Here is a 17,550-nt window from a genome sequence, read left to right as displayed (position 1 = left end):
TTGAAAGCTTGGAGAGAAGTGATGGATACAATGCCCACATTTGTATAACATCTTTATCTAATACAGTTAATTCATGACATGAATGGGTGATAACTAATTTTGACTTGAGCATTCTATGCACCTTTGCTCTGTGAGGGTCTAGTAGTTTGGGGTTCAGCTTAATTTCTGATGTCTCCATTACCATCTCTAGCCACATCTTTTGACCCAGCCTAGGAATGCCTGTGGTGTAGGAGATTTATAATTACCCCCATGTTCCTGGTTGTTGCCGAAACTAGGCTAATCTTTGCATCTTGTGAGAGGTTCTTGATCCCATGCCCTCAATGGAACTTTTAAAAATCCAATTTCGTGGGGTAGCAAAGAGGCACTTACTTTTCTTGAAGGCCTGTTTTTTTTCCATGTCTCCCTTCCTCATATTTGTTTTCATAATAGTCATTATCACTGTAATGGTAGGTAGCATCACAAGAGATTGTGTTGGTCCTTTAACGAAGGTCATACTTTTATTAGCAGCTATCAATATTGAGGACTTCCTCATTGATCATTCCATCGATCAGTATCACATCAGAGATCTTCTAGATTGTGTTTATAGTTAATATTAGCCAGTCTTTGCTATATTTATGTGCTGTGAAATTCCTGTATTTTCTAGATTTTGGATTGCCTAAGTAAATCCTAGGTTCATTATACTATCAGGCTGATCCACACCATGTTTCCTCTCAGGTACCCTGTCATCATGGCACCATACAACATTGGGGCATATTATCAAGGACCGGTGTTAAAATTGTAAAAAGGCTTGATAATAAGCCCTTGTTAATTCCCATAGAAGCCCATGTTAACATCAGAACATGGGCTTCTATGGGAATTCACAAGGGCGTATTATCAAGCACATTATCGCCGTTTTATCGGCAGTTTCCTGCCGATAAAACGGCGATAATTTTAACACCGGTCCTTGATAATATGCCCCATTGTCTTGATTTAGTCTCAGTTGCCAGCGAATGTTTTCCTTCACTCACCTGAATTATCTATCTCTTAGCATGAGCGCCATCGCCTTGAGAGCAGCAGCTACAATATTAGGTTTTTCTCATCTCAGGTAGTGCACTGATCCAACGCTTTACAAGAGTTTTTTGTGATTTTGCATGAGAGGAGTTGTTTGGGTTGTCAAAACTAGACTATCTGAATCCCTTTTGATGGACAATACCAAGTGAATATGTGGTTTCTGTCTTATGCGAAAGTCTCCTTCAGTTGTGCTACATATTTTATATAGCTTGAATTGGAATGAGATATAGGATATTTTACATTGGTAGAGGTGGTTGTATGCGAGAATATTCACAGCGTACATATCACTTGACAGAAATATTATGTCTAAATTATTGTACATAAATATATTGTTTCATTTGGTGTAGATTTTCCTTTAAGTTTAATTAGCTGATATTTTTGTAAACGAAATTTAGGGAACAACATTTCTACCACACAATATTTAGGCTACAATATTCTCATACTACACTGAGAGGTGTGTAGCCACCCTATCAGCGCTAAACAAAACAATTCTTGAACCCTTTTTTTCAATCTCGGTTGACCGTTCTGTATATAAAAAAATGTATGGTGTAGTCTACATTATAACTTAATGATTTGATGTTGTTACATACAGTAGTCTCACTTTGTCTGATACTACAATGTACACATCTTATGTAATTTTAATTAAAGCTTAATGTTTATTGTCTGTATATTTATATTAACCTACTGTTTACGCTTTTGATTTAAAGAAATAAAGAAATAATTAAGAGCCTATGCCTATCTATGTCTTTCTTGCAAGAGTCGAGTAAGCTTATTTACTTCTACTGTTAAGTACTTTAAGTAGGCCCTATCCTGCCTCAGTAAAATATTGGCCGCAGATTTGGTAAGGCTGCGCAGATTTGGTAAGGCTGCGTGGGTGCTTGCTTGGCACTGTGCAATTGTGTGCTCTTATGATGATATGTAGATAGATGCAATGCTTTTAGTCGCTTGAGTGCCCTCACAGTACCTTATTGAAAAACATCCTGTCTGTTCTTTTAGCTGAAACCATGTGATAGGTGTCAGGGTAAATTGACATTTGCAACCCAAATAAGCGAATTGGACTGCGCTTTGTACATTCTTGAAGAACATGTTGCTGCAGACGATATCCCAAGATCAAGCCAAATTAGTGGTTTAACTGCACTCTGATTAGTAGAAAGAACATTGCACCTTAGCCTGTTGGGTTAATAAGAGATAACTGGGAACTTACAAACTGTAAAATGCCCGAGAGACTTGCGTTACCTTCAAAATGTATTTTATGAAATCCATAAAATTGCTTAATTTACGGGGAAACCTTCCTTCGCATTCAAAAGTCTGCCATTGGAGTCTTGCTGAAGTCCAAACGGAGTGACATTTGTCGCGCCAAATTGGGATGACGATTACATTAAGTTTGTGTCGTCTATTTTGTGCCAATAACACTTTCAATTACTAAAGCAAGCACGCGGCTCCGGGGAATCATAAACAACATAGAGACACCAGGCAATATCAAGCCACGTTTTAAAAAACAGTAACAAAATATGTCACATAAAGGATGCAGTAAGCGCCCTTTGAAATACCGAGGTGATAAAATTTAGATACACAGCTAATTGTGCAGCGGATTTGTGTCTGCTCTGAGAGTTTGACTTACTGTATTAGCCAAGAAGGCGAAATATAACTAAACACACCATCTTAATAATGTATTACAAAGTGGATTTTGTCCAACCATGCTTGTATTGTTCTGCCTCAGTCTTCTCTAATGGGAAAACTTTAGGATGAGAATAAACAGTTTATTAATCTTGGCCATACATTCTTTTGTGAGTGGGTGAGACTTCCAACACAGTGTGCTCTTCGTCACAAAGGTCTGCCTACTGCAAAGTGAATTGTTTAGACTAGTGGTTTGTACAGGTACAGCAGCTGCAAAGGCGATAGCACTGGGACCACAGGCCCAACAGGCTGGGTCACACCAAAAGTACTGCTTTAAGGGCCCCTTTCTGTCTGTAGGTCTGTAGGCAATGGCTCATAAATAACAGTTCACATAAATGTCATAACAAAGGCGAAGGTTGAAGGATGGCAAAGGAGTTAGTAAAGTGAAGGAGATAGGAAAAGAGAAATTATGAAAATTGGAAAGAAAGGAGAAGGGAGGGAGGCAAATGGAGAAAGTGAGGGAGAAACACATGAGAAAAACAAGTTGTGAAAAAGTAAAACAAAAATGTCTAGAAAGAAAGATAGGAAGAAAGGTGGTCGGACTCAGCACATTGGCAGAACTGTATTTGTCTTTTTAGCTATTTATTGAATGCCACTTCAGAACCACCTGAAAGATGTTACACTAAATATTTACAAAAACGTGTGTTAAATTATACTATTTGACAATTGTTTTAAAAAAAAACATGTATTGCATGTGTATACCCTCTCACCAAAAACAACCCCATAACACTTTCGGAGTTGGTCAGACTTACTTGCTTTTCTCACTACGCGTCTTGTATTGTTCAAAGTGTGTGGGGGAAGGAGATTTTTACATTTTTTGGTTACTCCTTCAGGGTGGCAATACCTTTTACTAAAATGCATAAGGGGTGTATTCTGCCAGTTCCATGATTACCCATCATAATAAGCATGCGCCTCACATGCCGCCTTTCATTGCTCAATTGTAAGTGCCCCCTAAGAGTGTCTCTCCACAGATATCCAGACAAAGTGGCCCTGCACAGGCACTCCTTGACTCCATGGATTACAACTCTGACCCAGTTGGTTATGGGGTGTTTTAGTGAATTTAATTGGTTGTCTTGCCAGTAGGACTTAAACAAACTCAGCTCATAAAGTTGCTCATATGAAAGTAAATCAGACTGACTGAAATAGACATTGACCTTTCCAGACCAATGTTGTGTTATCCTTTGTGTATCTCGCTGTAGAATTCTAGCAGAATTCTAGCAGACAAATAGGCAGAGGTGCCACTAATAATAATAAAATAAAAGGGGTTTATAAAGCGCATGGTGACGCCATCCCGGCGTGTCCCCGCGCTGTGGAGAGAAAGTCAGAGCCAAATGAAATGAGTAGACTTCCAGAGGGCAGAATCCTATCCAGTCTAAAACGGCAATTAATTTAATTGTTCTAAGTAACTTGGATTACTTCTGAATATATGCCCACTTTAAGCAATTGGGTTGCTGGGTGGGGGGGGGGGATGAAACTCTTCTCAAGCAGCAATCACAATACTTCTCAGGGTGAAATCACAAGCAATGCCCAAACTAACCTGTCAAGAAAGATGTCAAGAAGATGAATCAGCACCCATCAATTTCCATTGATAATGCAAAAGTACATCAAATACAATCATATTGTTACATCACACTTAGATAACATAATGCACAGACTCCATCTTGACTTTTCTTTAAAAGTAGTTTATAAATAAGGACTTCCCCAGGGCTATACAACATGGATAATACATACACATTATATATATATATATAAATCAATGAAACTATTGACCATTGAGCTATGCCCTCATAGTCTAAACATTAATTGTACAAAGAAGATTGTGTCTGGGGAAACCGTTGTTCTATTGCAGGTTATAGTGAGATTTTAGGATATTTTTACCTATATAACCAACCAGATGAACTATCCTTCCATGTACCTGCCATATTGGGTTATTTATAGACAGTTTGAACCCACCTGTTACATCAGGATATTCATAAGGCATTTAGAAACCCAGGTTGTTACTGGAAATGGTGCAAAAATTGCTTCAAGTGTACCTTACAATTGTCTGTGTAAACAGAGGACCAAGTGGAGCTTCCTTGTGACAGGGAATAGTGCCTATGAACAGGAAATAAATAATATTACTCCAACAAGATGCTGGATCTACGGCTTGTTGGGTGAAGATAAATCGAAGAGTGCTGAAACAAATGGTGAGTCGATATATTAAAGTCAAGCCCTATGATAAAGACAAAGCCCTAGTTCTCATGCAGGCATTCAAAATAGCGCAAGTTAAATATACCTTATTCTTGTATATCCTCTCTATGTAGTAATACCGAAATATAGTTTAATGTTGCAAAATTCAAAGCTCTTTGCCCTTCCTTGATGTCATGTACTCATGGATTGTGCATTCTTTGTAAGACGGGACCTCTGATGGTCTTGGAACCCGCTAAAAGAAAAAAACAAATGCACCTTCTCAGAAAAAGTTAAGTGTTCTGACAACATCTATGAGTTTCAGAACTGCGAACTTGAATGTTGAATATGGTTGATAGTTCCTTCACTGTCCTCACAATAGATAACAATAGACAATCTATCGTCAGTGGACAGTGATCCGGGAGAGAGACACATTAAAGAGGTATCAAATAAATCTTCCTCTGTTTTATTATGAAAGGTACAAAGATACAGGCTGGGGAACAGAAAAAGAATCAGCAGGGGAGGCAAGAAAAAGAGAACCAGGTGTACAAACAAGGTTACAGGCAGGACAATACAAGCCAATATATACATCCATCGATATAGCACTCTGTGATGGAGAAAACAAGTGATCAAGCACTAATGAATTGAAAATTGTTTATCTATCTTCCAGAATTTTGTCAGAACATGAACTATATGTCCTTGCAAAAAGGCCTACATTTTTGTCCTACAGAAAAATGCAATTTTAATGAAGTACATTAAGATTTATTCAAGTTTAAACAGAAGTAAAAATTAAAGAAGCATTTCAGTGAATATTCTTATGTGCCTCATAGTATATCTTGCACCACAGAGATGTCCACTTTCTCAATCTCTGATATAAGCGATATACACATAATTGCTTCTTTGAGTGACAATGATGATGTCAGTGATTTAGTGCAACTGCCGAATGAACTTAACGTGCAGGAGGATTTGACCATACACAGTGACCTAAGGCCCTCATCAAGATACATGTCCACAAGCTCCCGAGATACTGAAAATGTAATCGTAAAGTAACACTTGAACTGTATAAATTGAAAGACTTACACCAGAATAGCGGTGAATTCAAGCATAACTCCAATCTCACTAAAAAAGGCAGGGACATATTGAATAACCTAAGAAAAGTTCAAACCATCGTAATACGAGAGGCAGACAAAGGGGAAACATTGTTCTTATGAATAGAAATGACTATCTGAGTGAAAATAACAGGCAATTGCATGAGCAAACATGCTATGAAAGACTAAAAGAAAATCATATTCCCGTCATTGAGAAATATATCCATGCTAGAAACAATGATTGTCGTGAATCATGTCATGAATCATGTCTTTCAACTGATTGCAAATGCAGATAGTTTAAGGTATACTATCCAAGATTTCACAAAATATGCATATTGCCCAGAATTCACAAAATGGCCCAGTTTTCTTTGGGAAGGCAGATCATTTCTGGCAATGGATCCCCACACTGAGCATTTGGGTGAGTATGTAGATGATTTCCTACAATCCTATGTGAGGAACCGTCCCTCATATCTGAGGGACAGTAAAGATGTACTTTGTAAACCAGAGGATTTTCACTGGGACAGTTGAAGAGCTCATTTTCATGGCAGTGGATGTGTAGAGTCTATATGCCTGCATAAAAATGGAATGTAGCCTGGAGGCATTGAAATTCTATCTATATAATGCAATACCAGTCATCTAGAACACACTCATTTTGCTGGAAATGTCCAAATTCATCTTGACTGGAAATGTCTTCCTCCATGATGGGGGTTGGTATTGTCAAACACAATGCACTGCCTTGGGCTCCAGGTTTGCCTGTATTATATTTTATGGGTTTGTTTGAGGCAGAGTATGTCTGGGGTCCAGGCTCACAAAATTGGATGAATAACATAATTGTCTATGGACATTGTATAGATGATGTTTTGATCATTTGGAATGTGACTGTAAGTGATCTACTGTCGGATCAAACCTATCTGAATTACAATAGATTTAATGTCAAATTAACTCTCAAATATTACACAGAAGAGATAGACTTTCTAGATCTAATGGCTGTATGTACATCAGAAAGCCGTTCATACTGACATTTTTGAAAAACCAAACAGCTTGCAATATGACATATTATGATATAACTTTCTAAAACGGGGCATGAGACTGAAGGCTTCTTGGTGCTAGAAAACTACTGACAAGTCCTCACACCAATCGTGAGCATGACTACAGTGGAAGACCAAAAATCCGGGTTTTCAACTGCTTTCTAAAAAAAAACTCCAGGTTGGAATGGATTCTCAAATTTTCCGGAATGTGATTCCTCAGCTTGGATGTGTGTTAAACAAAATCTCTACTGCCCCACAAGAGGCTCTGTGACGTCTAGGCACCATCACTTTTTTGGAGACTGCAGATCCAATCAACTTCTTTTGAGGTATTCAGGGCAGGCCGATTAAGAGCTTTGTGAGCTGTACAAAGTGCTTTAAAAGAGACCCTCTTTTTAAGAGGAAACCAGTGTAATTCCTCCCAATCTTTCGAGACAGGGTCAAATTTCTGAGTTATGTGTCCTTTGCCACATTTTGAACAGCCCTTGCAGCAAGCACAGGTAGAAGGTATTGCAGTAATCCAGTTTTGAAAAAACAGGGAGATTACAACTGTTTTCCTGAGGTCATAACAAATAAAGGGCAGAATTGTCCTTAGTGTTTGTAGCAGAAAAAAAGCTGCAACAAGCTGATTGGTCTGATCCGTGAAGGTGAGTTTAGAAGCAAACATAATTCCAAAATTTCTCACCCTCAATACTGGAGAAGGTAGCGGGCCCAGAGTCCTTGGCCACCAGGCGTTATCCCAGAAAGAGATATGGTTTTTACAAAAATGATCACCTCTGTCTTCTCAGAGTTTAGCAGTTGTTGAATCGATCAGCCACCTCCTCAATGTTGGTAGTAATGGATACTACTGATTGAGTGTCATCGGCATAGGCGATGGTTGAGAAGCCACATTTTCTTCAGTTTTGCTAATGGAGCCATGAATGCATTCTATAATGTGGTAATTAATGATAACCCTTGTGGGTCACCACATAGCAGATAGACTGGTTTTGAAGTGAAATCTCCTAGGGTCACAGATTGCTCCTTGTCAAGTTGTCATCAAGAATGGAGAAGAGAAGGTTAAAAACGGCACCACTCATACCTACTTCTGCCATCTGATGTTCTGTATACGGCAGTAACTGTGTGGAAGGCTATGGATAGATTAAAAAGGACCACCACAGCCATCCCACCCCGATCCAAGATATTCTGAATCTCTTCGGTGGCTACTGTCAGAACCCTTTCGGCGCTGTGAACATTCCTTAACCCTAATAGTGTGCTTCACCCTTGGCCTACAATAGAGGCCATACCTTGTGGCAAGATGCTTAAGGTGAGTAACAACTACAGCCAAGATCAAGAGTTCATCAAAAGACTGTAATGTATAAAATAGAACCTCAAGGATTGAGGCTATGATGATAACTACCTCAAGAAAGAGAAGAAAGAGCCATAAAACTAGACAGGAAAGAAACTGTTACTGACAGTCGAGAGTTCACTAAGAAAAAGTCTAAATTAAACAAAGAATCAATTTTTATCACACAGTACAATGCATATATTAACCATATTTTAGATTGTATGTTCTTATAAATTGGCACATACTGGACTCTAAAACGCTAACAGAGGGTATTGTACCACGCAAGCCTAGAACGGTTTACCTTAGAGGCACCACTTTTGAGAACACACTTTGCCTTAGCTATGTTAAGGACAACTCAGCTAGGAACCCCCCTAAAACATGGATTCCTAGAAAAAACTATTGCTTTTATACATGTGGCCCATGTTCTATTTGTTATTTAGGACAGAACAAGGTCACCAAATTCTGCTACAATACCATGACTGAACACACCATTGGCTTGTTTGTCAATTGTAATACCACATATACGGTCTAAGGGCCTGATTTAGATTTCAGTGGATGGATTACTCCGTCGCAACTGTGCCGGATATCCCATCTCCCAAAATATAAATCTCATAGGATATTATGGGATTTATAATTCAGCAGGTGGGATATCCGTCACCATTGTGACAGAGTAACTTGTCTGCCGAAATTTAAATCAGGCCACATGTCAATGGATGGCCATGTGGAAGATTTACTTTGGTAGCAGTGTCCTGTGTTTAACCCCTTGTAAAGTTGACTACACACAAGATAATAAGTAAAGTGTAGTTTATTGAAAGAAGCACAGGAGCAAGGTAGGTCACATCCTACACAGGACTTCTTCCTCAGCAACTGGCATACAGTTGCTAGGAAAGGAATCCTGGATACAATAGAACATAGAATAAAAACAATTCCAATAAATGTTTAAAGGGACAACATAACACATCTTCCCCTTTATAAAACAATGAAAATTAAAAAAAAAAAAAATTATTAACAAACAAAATCTTACCATCACTTAAAAGAACTGCATTCCGTAAAACTTTCTTAATCATTAAAGGTTCAGAAAATTGAGAATCCCCCTTGCAAACTTTCCAAGGTTTCTTCACTTTAACCCACATTCCAACATCTACATTCACAGCACTAGTACAACACTTACTATCAAAATTCCTTTTATACTCAAGATGTTTATCAATAACATTAGTTCTGACTTTACTCATACATATATCTATCAAGATTTCTTGTGTAACCAATTGGGATTACACTTGGTTCTTGCAACACAACCTCTCATGACTTCAAAAGGTGACATTTTTAAAGCATCATGAATGTTGGTTCTATAAGACCAAACAGCCTTGAAAACAGAAGTTTCCCAATCCTCATTTTTTTGATTAGCAATTTGAATGGCATTCTTCAGAACTCCATTGAATCTCACACATAGTCCATTACCACTGGGGTTATATAGAGAGGTGGTTTTATGGACAATACCAACTCTATCAAAATAAGATTGGGTTAATTTAGAAGTAAATTGAACACCATTATCACTTATGATCTGGTTAGGGAGACCTTCTTCAATAAAAACCTTATCAATAAAATTTAAAACAGATGAAGAATCAACTTTATTAACAATAGTAATACTGGGCCACCTTGAAAAAACATCAATTATAGAAATTATAAATTTATGATTTTCCCCAATAGGCCCCATAATGTCCATTGCAACTGTATGCCAGGGACCTTCCAGTATTAAAGGTTCACACATGTCAGGTTTAAGAGTGTTGAGTACCTTGTCCGAATTAGAACATGTAACACATTCTCGTACAAATCTTTCTGTAAGAACATCAACTCCTGGCCACCAATACCATTGTTTGACATTTTGTTTGGTTTTAACAATGCCACAATGGTCTTTGTGACACAACTCAACAATATTATTCCTCAAAAATGAAGGAGGAACAGCTCTGTCACCCCGAAAAATAGTATCCTCACATACAGTAAGTTTATTCCTAACTTCCCAAAAAGGTTTGAAATCAGGCAACAGTTCTTTCTTCTCTGTCCACCCCTCCCGAATAAATGAAATGACAGAGATTAAAATTTTGTCTTTTAAATACTTTTCTCTCCATATCTTTTTCTCAATACAGAAAGGTTTACTATCAAGAATAAGAGCAATGTGGAAAGAATCCCACTCATTCACCTCACACTCTTGCAAGTCCGTAGACATGCGGGAAAGAAAATCAGCAACGACATTGCTTTTCCCAGGCAAATATTCAATCTTAATAATAAAATCCTGTAAACGCATAGACATCCTAGCTATTCTAGCTGTAGCACTATAAAGACCTTCAGTAGTAAGAAGTTTGGTAAGAGGTTTGTGGTCAGATCTAACTACACATTTCTTCCCCCACACAAAACTACAAAAATGTTCAAGGGCCCAGACTACGGCTAGAGTTTCCTTTTCTATAACAGAGAATTTGCTCTCTGGAACTGAAAGTGCTCTTGAAGCGAATGCAACAACACGTTCTTTACCTAGACCATCAATTTGAGAGAGAACACTGCCCAAACCTTTGTTGCTGGCATCGACAGTGATCACAGAGTCAATTTCTAAATCAAAAGGACACAAAACAGGAGCATTAATGATGTCTAACTTGATACTATTGAATTCATTTTCACAGGAGGGAGACCATTCAAATCTGACTTTACTTTTCAAAAGCTTTCTAATATTAAAAACTTTGCTAGAAAAGTTCTTGACGAATTTAGAATAAAATTCTACCATTCCTAGAAATGATCTTACATCATCTTTACTGGTAGGAGGAGGAGCTTCTTTTATAGCATCAACCAATTTAGGTTTGTTGGAAACACTGTCACAACATAAAACATGACCAAGGTAAGTTACAGATTTAACTGCAAAATTGCATTTTGAAAATTCAATGGTTAACCCCTTTTCTTCAAGAATACCTAAAACTTCTTCAAGAATAGAATTGTGTTCGTTTTTATCTTCACCATATACCAGAATGTCATCTTGAAAAAATTTAACTTTAGGGTGTTTTCCAAACAATTGATGCATAACTGCGTTGGAAAATGGCTGCAGCGGACGCCAAGCCAAATGGCATTCTTTTAAATTGGAAACACCCCATGGGAGTAATAAACGCTGTAAGTTGCCTACTTTCTATATCAAGAGAAATCTGATGATATGCAGCAGAAAGATCTATTGTGGAAAAAAACTTTGCACCATTAACTGAAGATAACATTTCAGAAATTTTAGGTAAGGGAAACGTATCTATTACAATATTCTCATTCAAATGACGAAGGTCAACACAAAGACGGATTTTGCCATTGGCACGCCTTGCGATCACAACTGGCGAAATCCAATTGGAAGACTCAATGGGCTCAATAATGTCTTCTTTAACTAGTTTTTCTAATTCTTTTTCTACATCACTTCGAACTAAAATAGGAATATTCCTAGCTCTGAAAGTTTTAGGATTAGCATTATCAGCTAATGCTAGGATTAGGATTATTATCACCGGATTCCAAGAAATATTTAAAGGGACAACATAACACCCCTTCTGTGCGGCGCCGATTCCCCCCCGGTGCTGAGCTCCAGTAGAAACGGGCGTGGTCATGACGGAACGGTTCCGTCATAAGCACAGCTCGACCGATGCTCATGACGGAACCGTTCCGTCAGGATCATGGAAGGGGTTAAAGACTCGGATACAATAACATGTTAGGGTGAATAAACACCTTGATGAAAGATAACCGATAGATAGCGATGCATATTCTTCAGGACCACCCAACAAGTACACAAATTTAGTTCTATGCTATTGAACAAGTTATGAATAATGAGAGCGGTTCAAATAGGGAGTTGACACTGAGGTAAGTTAAAGCCAGGTGGATAAGCTGTTTAAGGATAGTTAGGGCATGTTTGTTAGGGTGAATAAACACCTTGATGAAAGATAACCGATAGCGATGCATATTCTTCAGGACCACCCAACAAATACACAAATTTAGTTCTATGCTATTGAACAAGTCATGAATAATGAGAGCGGTTCAAATAGGGAGTTGACACTGAGGTAAGTTAAAGCCAGGTGGATAAGCTGTTTAAGGATAAGAAGCTGTAGGGCTTAATACCAATAATGAGTTTCACTATTTTTTTGTGATATACGTTAAATGGCACATATGACATTTTATTTCCATCTGTAGGTTCTGGCTCTCAAGCCACAATCTGCTACCTATGATATGCACAGAAAACTTACACTTGAGAACACAGTCTCCAGCAATAGAACAACTTGTTTGGTGTGTTTTGTACATCCTTCTTTAACATTGTATTTTAACATGATTTTGTTTCAAAGTGGAGCCTCAAAATTCTTCTTTCCCTGATGACCATGGATAAGTTTGGTGTCACGTAATTTTGGTCCCTTTAGTAATGAGGCTCCGCCTTGTTTGTCTTTGGACGTTATATTAGTTATTGACTCTCAGATACCGATTCCTGTTAAACCCTCTAATATCTGAAGTGATATTGAGTAGTAGACCACTTATTTCCTCATATTAATGACGTCTTCAATTACTGGGTCCCATCAGTGATTGGTGTGGTTCCATCATCTTTATTGTTCAAAATACCAGCTGAGTTCTTCCTGACTACCATTTTTCTCTGCAGACCACCCAGAAACATCAATTATTTTAATCGTCATGATTTTACTTTACTCATATGCTCTTCAACTCTGACCTCTTAATTTAGCTTAAAATGGAGAGTGCACAAGCTACTCGGGCCGCATAGTATCTCTTATATAGCTTGGTGCAGTAGCAACACTCTAAACTTTAACCTCTGTTAAGATGGCTGACATGCTTTTCATTACAGCCCTTGCCTTTACCTTGTATAGTTCTGACATCTTCTGATATACCTTTACAACAGTTCATGTTTTCACTTTTGGCTTTATGTTTCAGCCATTGGAAATAGTGTACAAATGTGGCTTGTGTGTCACACACGTTTTCTTTATCATTCATCTGAACCTCTAATCTAACACTCTAAGATGGCGGCTATAATATGAACATCGCACACTCTTACCTTCAACCTCTGTTAAGATGGCCGTCCTATTTTTCACTATGGCCCTTGCCTTTACTTTAAATAGCTCTGACACCTTCATAAATAATTTCTCAATGGTTTTCATGTTTTCACTTTTGGTTTTATGTTTCAGCTATTAGAAATAGTGGGCTGTTGTGACCTGTATGTTGCTCACTATTTCATGATCTTTCCTCTGAATCTCTAATCTAAAACTGTAAGATGGCGTCTATATTATGAACATCAGACACACTCTTCTGTATGGTAACTAAAAGTGTTTCCATTTACCAGGGCATTTAAATTTCTAGAGGTTGGTTTGAAATTCTGATTTTGCCACAATGCGCAATATGTTAGCTATGATCATCACAGGTAAGGGATAAGAGGCTTAGGATGGGCCCAGACACTCCCAGCATATTACAAATTGCTTATTACATTGAGTCCGTAGCACGGTTGCCTTAAACATTTTTGGATGTTTAAGACATACTGGGATGTGATGTTATACCCATTTTTATGTTGGGACCACTGTGCCTTGCCTAGGCCTGGTCGCCCCCACGCTCCTCCTGCTACTGTTTTTGCATTGCAGGCGACCCAGCCGCCGCTGAGCTGCCCGCCCGCCCGCACCCGATTTTTCCACCGCTGCCTCCCTGCGGCCCCGCCCCCCGCCAGCCAATTGGTTCCCCTGCTCCCGCCACCCAGCGGACCCTCTCTCCCGGCTCCCTTCTTATGTCGCCCCCACGCACGCGCAGCGTTGATGCGCAGCAGGCGTGCCGATTGTGCGCCGAAGGTGCGCCAAATGCAAGCCCGTCTGCGCCCGTCCGCGCCTGGACCGCTCCCAGCGCCAGAACCCCTGGCCCCCGCAGACGCCAGCCCACCAGCCCGACTTACGACGCCGCCACCCTCAATGCACTCAACATCGGCCGGCTCCCCGGATGCTACTGAGCCACCCCGCGACGCACCCACGGACCCTTTTGCTGCCGATCCTGCAACTTTTCCTGCATCCGGACCTGCACTGCCCCTGCCAAGCCGAGCACCAGCAGCAACCACCTCAAGTGCATCCTGCTCAACACCCACTCCGTCCACAGGCACGCCGTGGAACTCTGGAACCTGCCCGACACCACATCTCCAGATGTCGCCTTCCTCGCGGAAACATGGATGAACGACCTCCTCAGCGCCCGACATCGCCATCACCATCGCCATCCCGGACGGATACAAGATCACCCGAAGGGACCGCGTCAACCAGACAGGAGGAGACATCGCCATCATCCACAAGAACACATCCGCATCACGACCAACTCCGACGACACCCTCACAGCTGCCGAACATGACGGCTTTCAAGGACGCCACCCGCAAACACCACCAGCTGATCCACGCCACCAAGAAAACAGCATTCAAGGAACGACTAGACAACAACGCACACAACAGCAAAGAACTCTTCAACATCGTCAAAGAGCTCTCGAACGCCAGCACCGGAACCAACGACATCACCCCCTCGCAAGAACTCTGCGACTCACTCGCCTCGTTCTTCCACAACAAGATCGCCGACATACACAACAGCTTCGGCCCACGCATCCAACCACTGAACCAACGCCCCCTACCACCACTCTCCGAGCCTGGACCCCGCTCAGCACCGAAGACACCTTCCACACTATGAACACCATCCACGCCGGATCACCAACCGACCCTTGCCCCCACCACGTCTTCAACAAGGCCGCATCCGTCATCGCACCCGAACTCCGAGACGTCATCAACTGCTCCTTCAACACCGCCACCTTCCCGAGAGCTGGAAGCATGCCAAACTCAGCGCCCTCCTGAAGAAACCATCAGCAGACCCCACCAACCTCAAGAACTACCACCCCATCTCGCTCCTCCCGTTTCCTGCCAAAGTCATCGAGAAGACCGTCAACCGACAGCTTGCCGCTTTCCTCGAGACGAACGGATCCCTCGACCCCTCGCAGTCCGGCTTCCGAGCTAACCACAGTAGCGAGACCGCCCTCATCGCAGCCACTGACGACATCTGAGCCCTGCTCGACAACGAGGAAACAGCTGCCCTCATCCTCCTGGACCTCTCCGCAGCGTTCGACACTGTCTGCCACCGCACCCTCGTACAATGCCTCAGCAACATCGGAATCCAAGAGAGGGCTCTGGAGTGAATCGTCTCGTTCCTCGCCGGAAGAACCCAGAGAGTCCGCCTAACCCCGTTCAGATCCGAGGCCACCGAAGTTATCTGCGGCGTACCACAAGGATCATCACTCAGCCCCACCCTCTTCAACATCTACATGAGCCCCCTTGCGGCCATCGCACGCCAACACAACCTCAACATCATCTCCTACGCCGACGACACTCAGCTGATCCTCTCCCTCACCAAAGACCCAGCCACCGCCAGAACCAACCTACACGAAGGGATGAAAGAAGTAGCCGAGTGGATGAAGAACAGCCGCTTGAAACTCAGCTCAGACAAGACGGAAGTCCTCATCCTGGGAACATCTTCCTCCGCCTGGGACGACTCCTGGTGGCCCCCTGCCCTGGGCAGCGCACCCAAACACACGGACCACGCACGCAACCTGGGCTTCATCCTAGACTCCTCCCTCTCGATGACCAGACAAGTCAACGCCGTCTCGTCCTCATGCTTCAACATCCTTCGCATGCTCCGGAACATCTTCTGATGGATCCCCACCGAAACCAGGAAGACGGTCACCCAGGCACTCGTCACCAGCCGACTGGACTACGGAAACACCCTCTACACTGGAACCACAGCCAAACTACAGAAGAGACTCCAACGCATCCAGAACGCCTCCGCCTGACTCATCCTGGACATCCCCCATCACAGCCACATCTCCGGACACCTGAGAGACCTGCACTGGCGCCCCGTCAACAAGAGAATCACGTTCCGACTCCTCACCCACGCACACAAGGCCCTCCACGACCTGGGCCCCAGGTACCTCAACAACCGCCTGACCTTCTACACCCCCACCTGCCAGCTTCGTTCGACCAGCCACGCTCTCGCAGCTGTTCCACGCATCCGAAGGAAGACCATGGGAGGAAGATCCTTCTCATACCTGGCAGCCAAGACGTGGAACTCTCTCCCCATCCACCTCCGTCAGACCCAAGACCACCTCTCCTTCAGGAAGCAACTCAAGACCTGGCTGTTCGAGCAATAGCTGACCCCCCTCCCCTAAGCGCCTTGAGACCCTCCGGGTGAGTAGCGCGCTATATAAATTTCTTGATTGATTGATTGATTGATAGTACTCAATTGTTACTAGCACTGCTATGGTGCATGAAATGCACTTTTCTTTTAGTTCACCATTTGGAGCTAGCAGGTGATACTGCCCTTCTGACTATTGGGCTTGTCAACAATGTTGTAAGTCTGAGTTGACATATGACTATTGTTGCTAGCATTATGTTTATGTGCTTTTTACATTATTATATACAAGTAACATGGATCAATTCCTTAATAAAGTTGAAAATTGGAGCTGACCCTCGTTTAATGCAATCGATATGGGGTACATTCCCGGTCTGTGCCGATGAATTTTTTTTATGTTCAGAACCAGTCAAGACCTCTGTCTCATACTGGTCCCCACATTTGAATACCACACTGGGATGCTTTCATAGAGAAAACTTTATTGTTACAAATGTATTCTAACACTCTACTTAGGCTTTAGGTTAAACAACTTGTATATGGGGTTCATAATTATTAATCTGGGCGCTTTTATCTATAAATATTTGCAATCTTAATCTTGAAGTACTGAGCAAATGTAGAGATGTTCCTTATTCCCATAAATGATAAAGTGGAATAATTTACAATGTGTGAGAGCTACTGAACATGGGCAGTACTAATACAATAGAAGATTACATTAATGTGGGTCCTGCTATGTTATCATGGGCCAATTTCAGGAACCTTCACGCAACAATGCTCATACATTTTAGCATTGTGAAAAGTTGTATTATCCGTTTGTCACCTACTGTTGAAAGGAAATATTATTTCACTTGCTTTTGACTTTTCTGGCACCCAAGAGATTTTATTAGTGGCATCACAGGACTCTATCTTGTGATGCCACTATCGCGCGTATTCAACATTCGAGGTTGCAGTTCTGAAATGCATGGATGTTGTCAGAACACGTACCTTTTTCCGAGAGGTGCATTTTTTATATTCTTTTAACAGGTTCTAGG

This window comes from Lissotriton vulgaris, chromosome 6, assembly GCF_964263255.1.
Source record: "Lissotriton vulgaris chromosome 6, aLisVul1.2, whole genome shotgun sequence".
NCBI lineage: Eukaryota > Metazoa > Chordata > Amphibia > Caudata > Salamandridae > Lissotriton > Lissotriton vulgaris.
Note: the sequence above shows the minus strand (reverse complement) of the source record.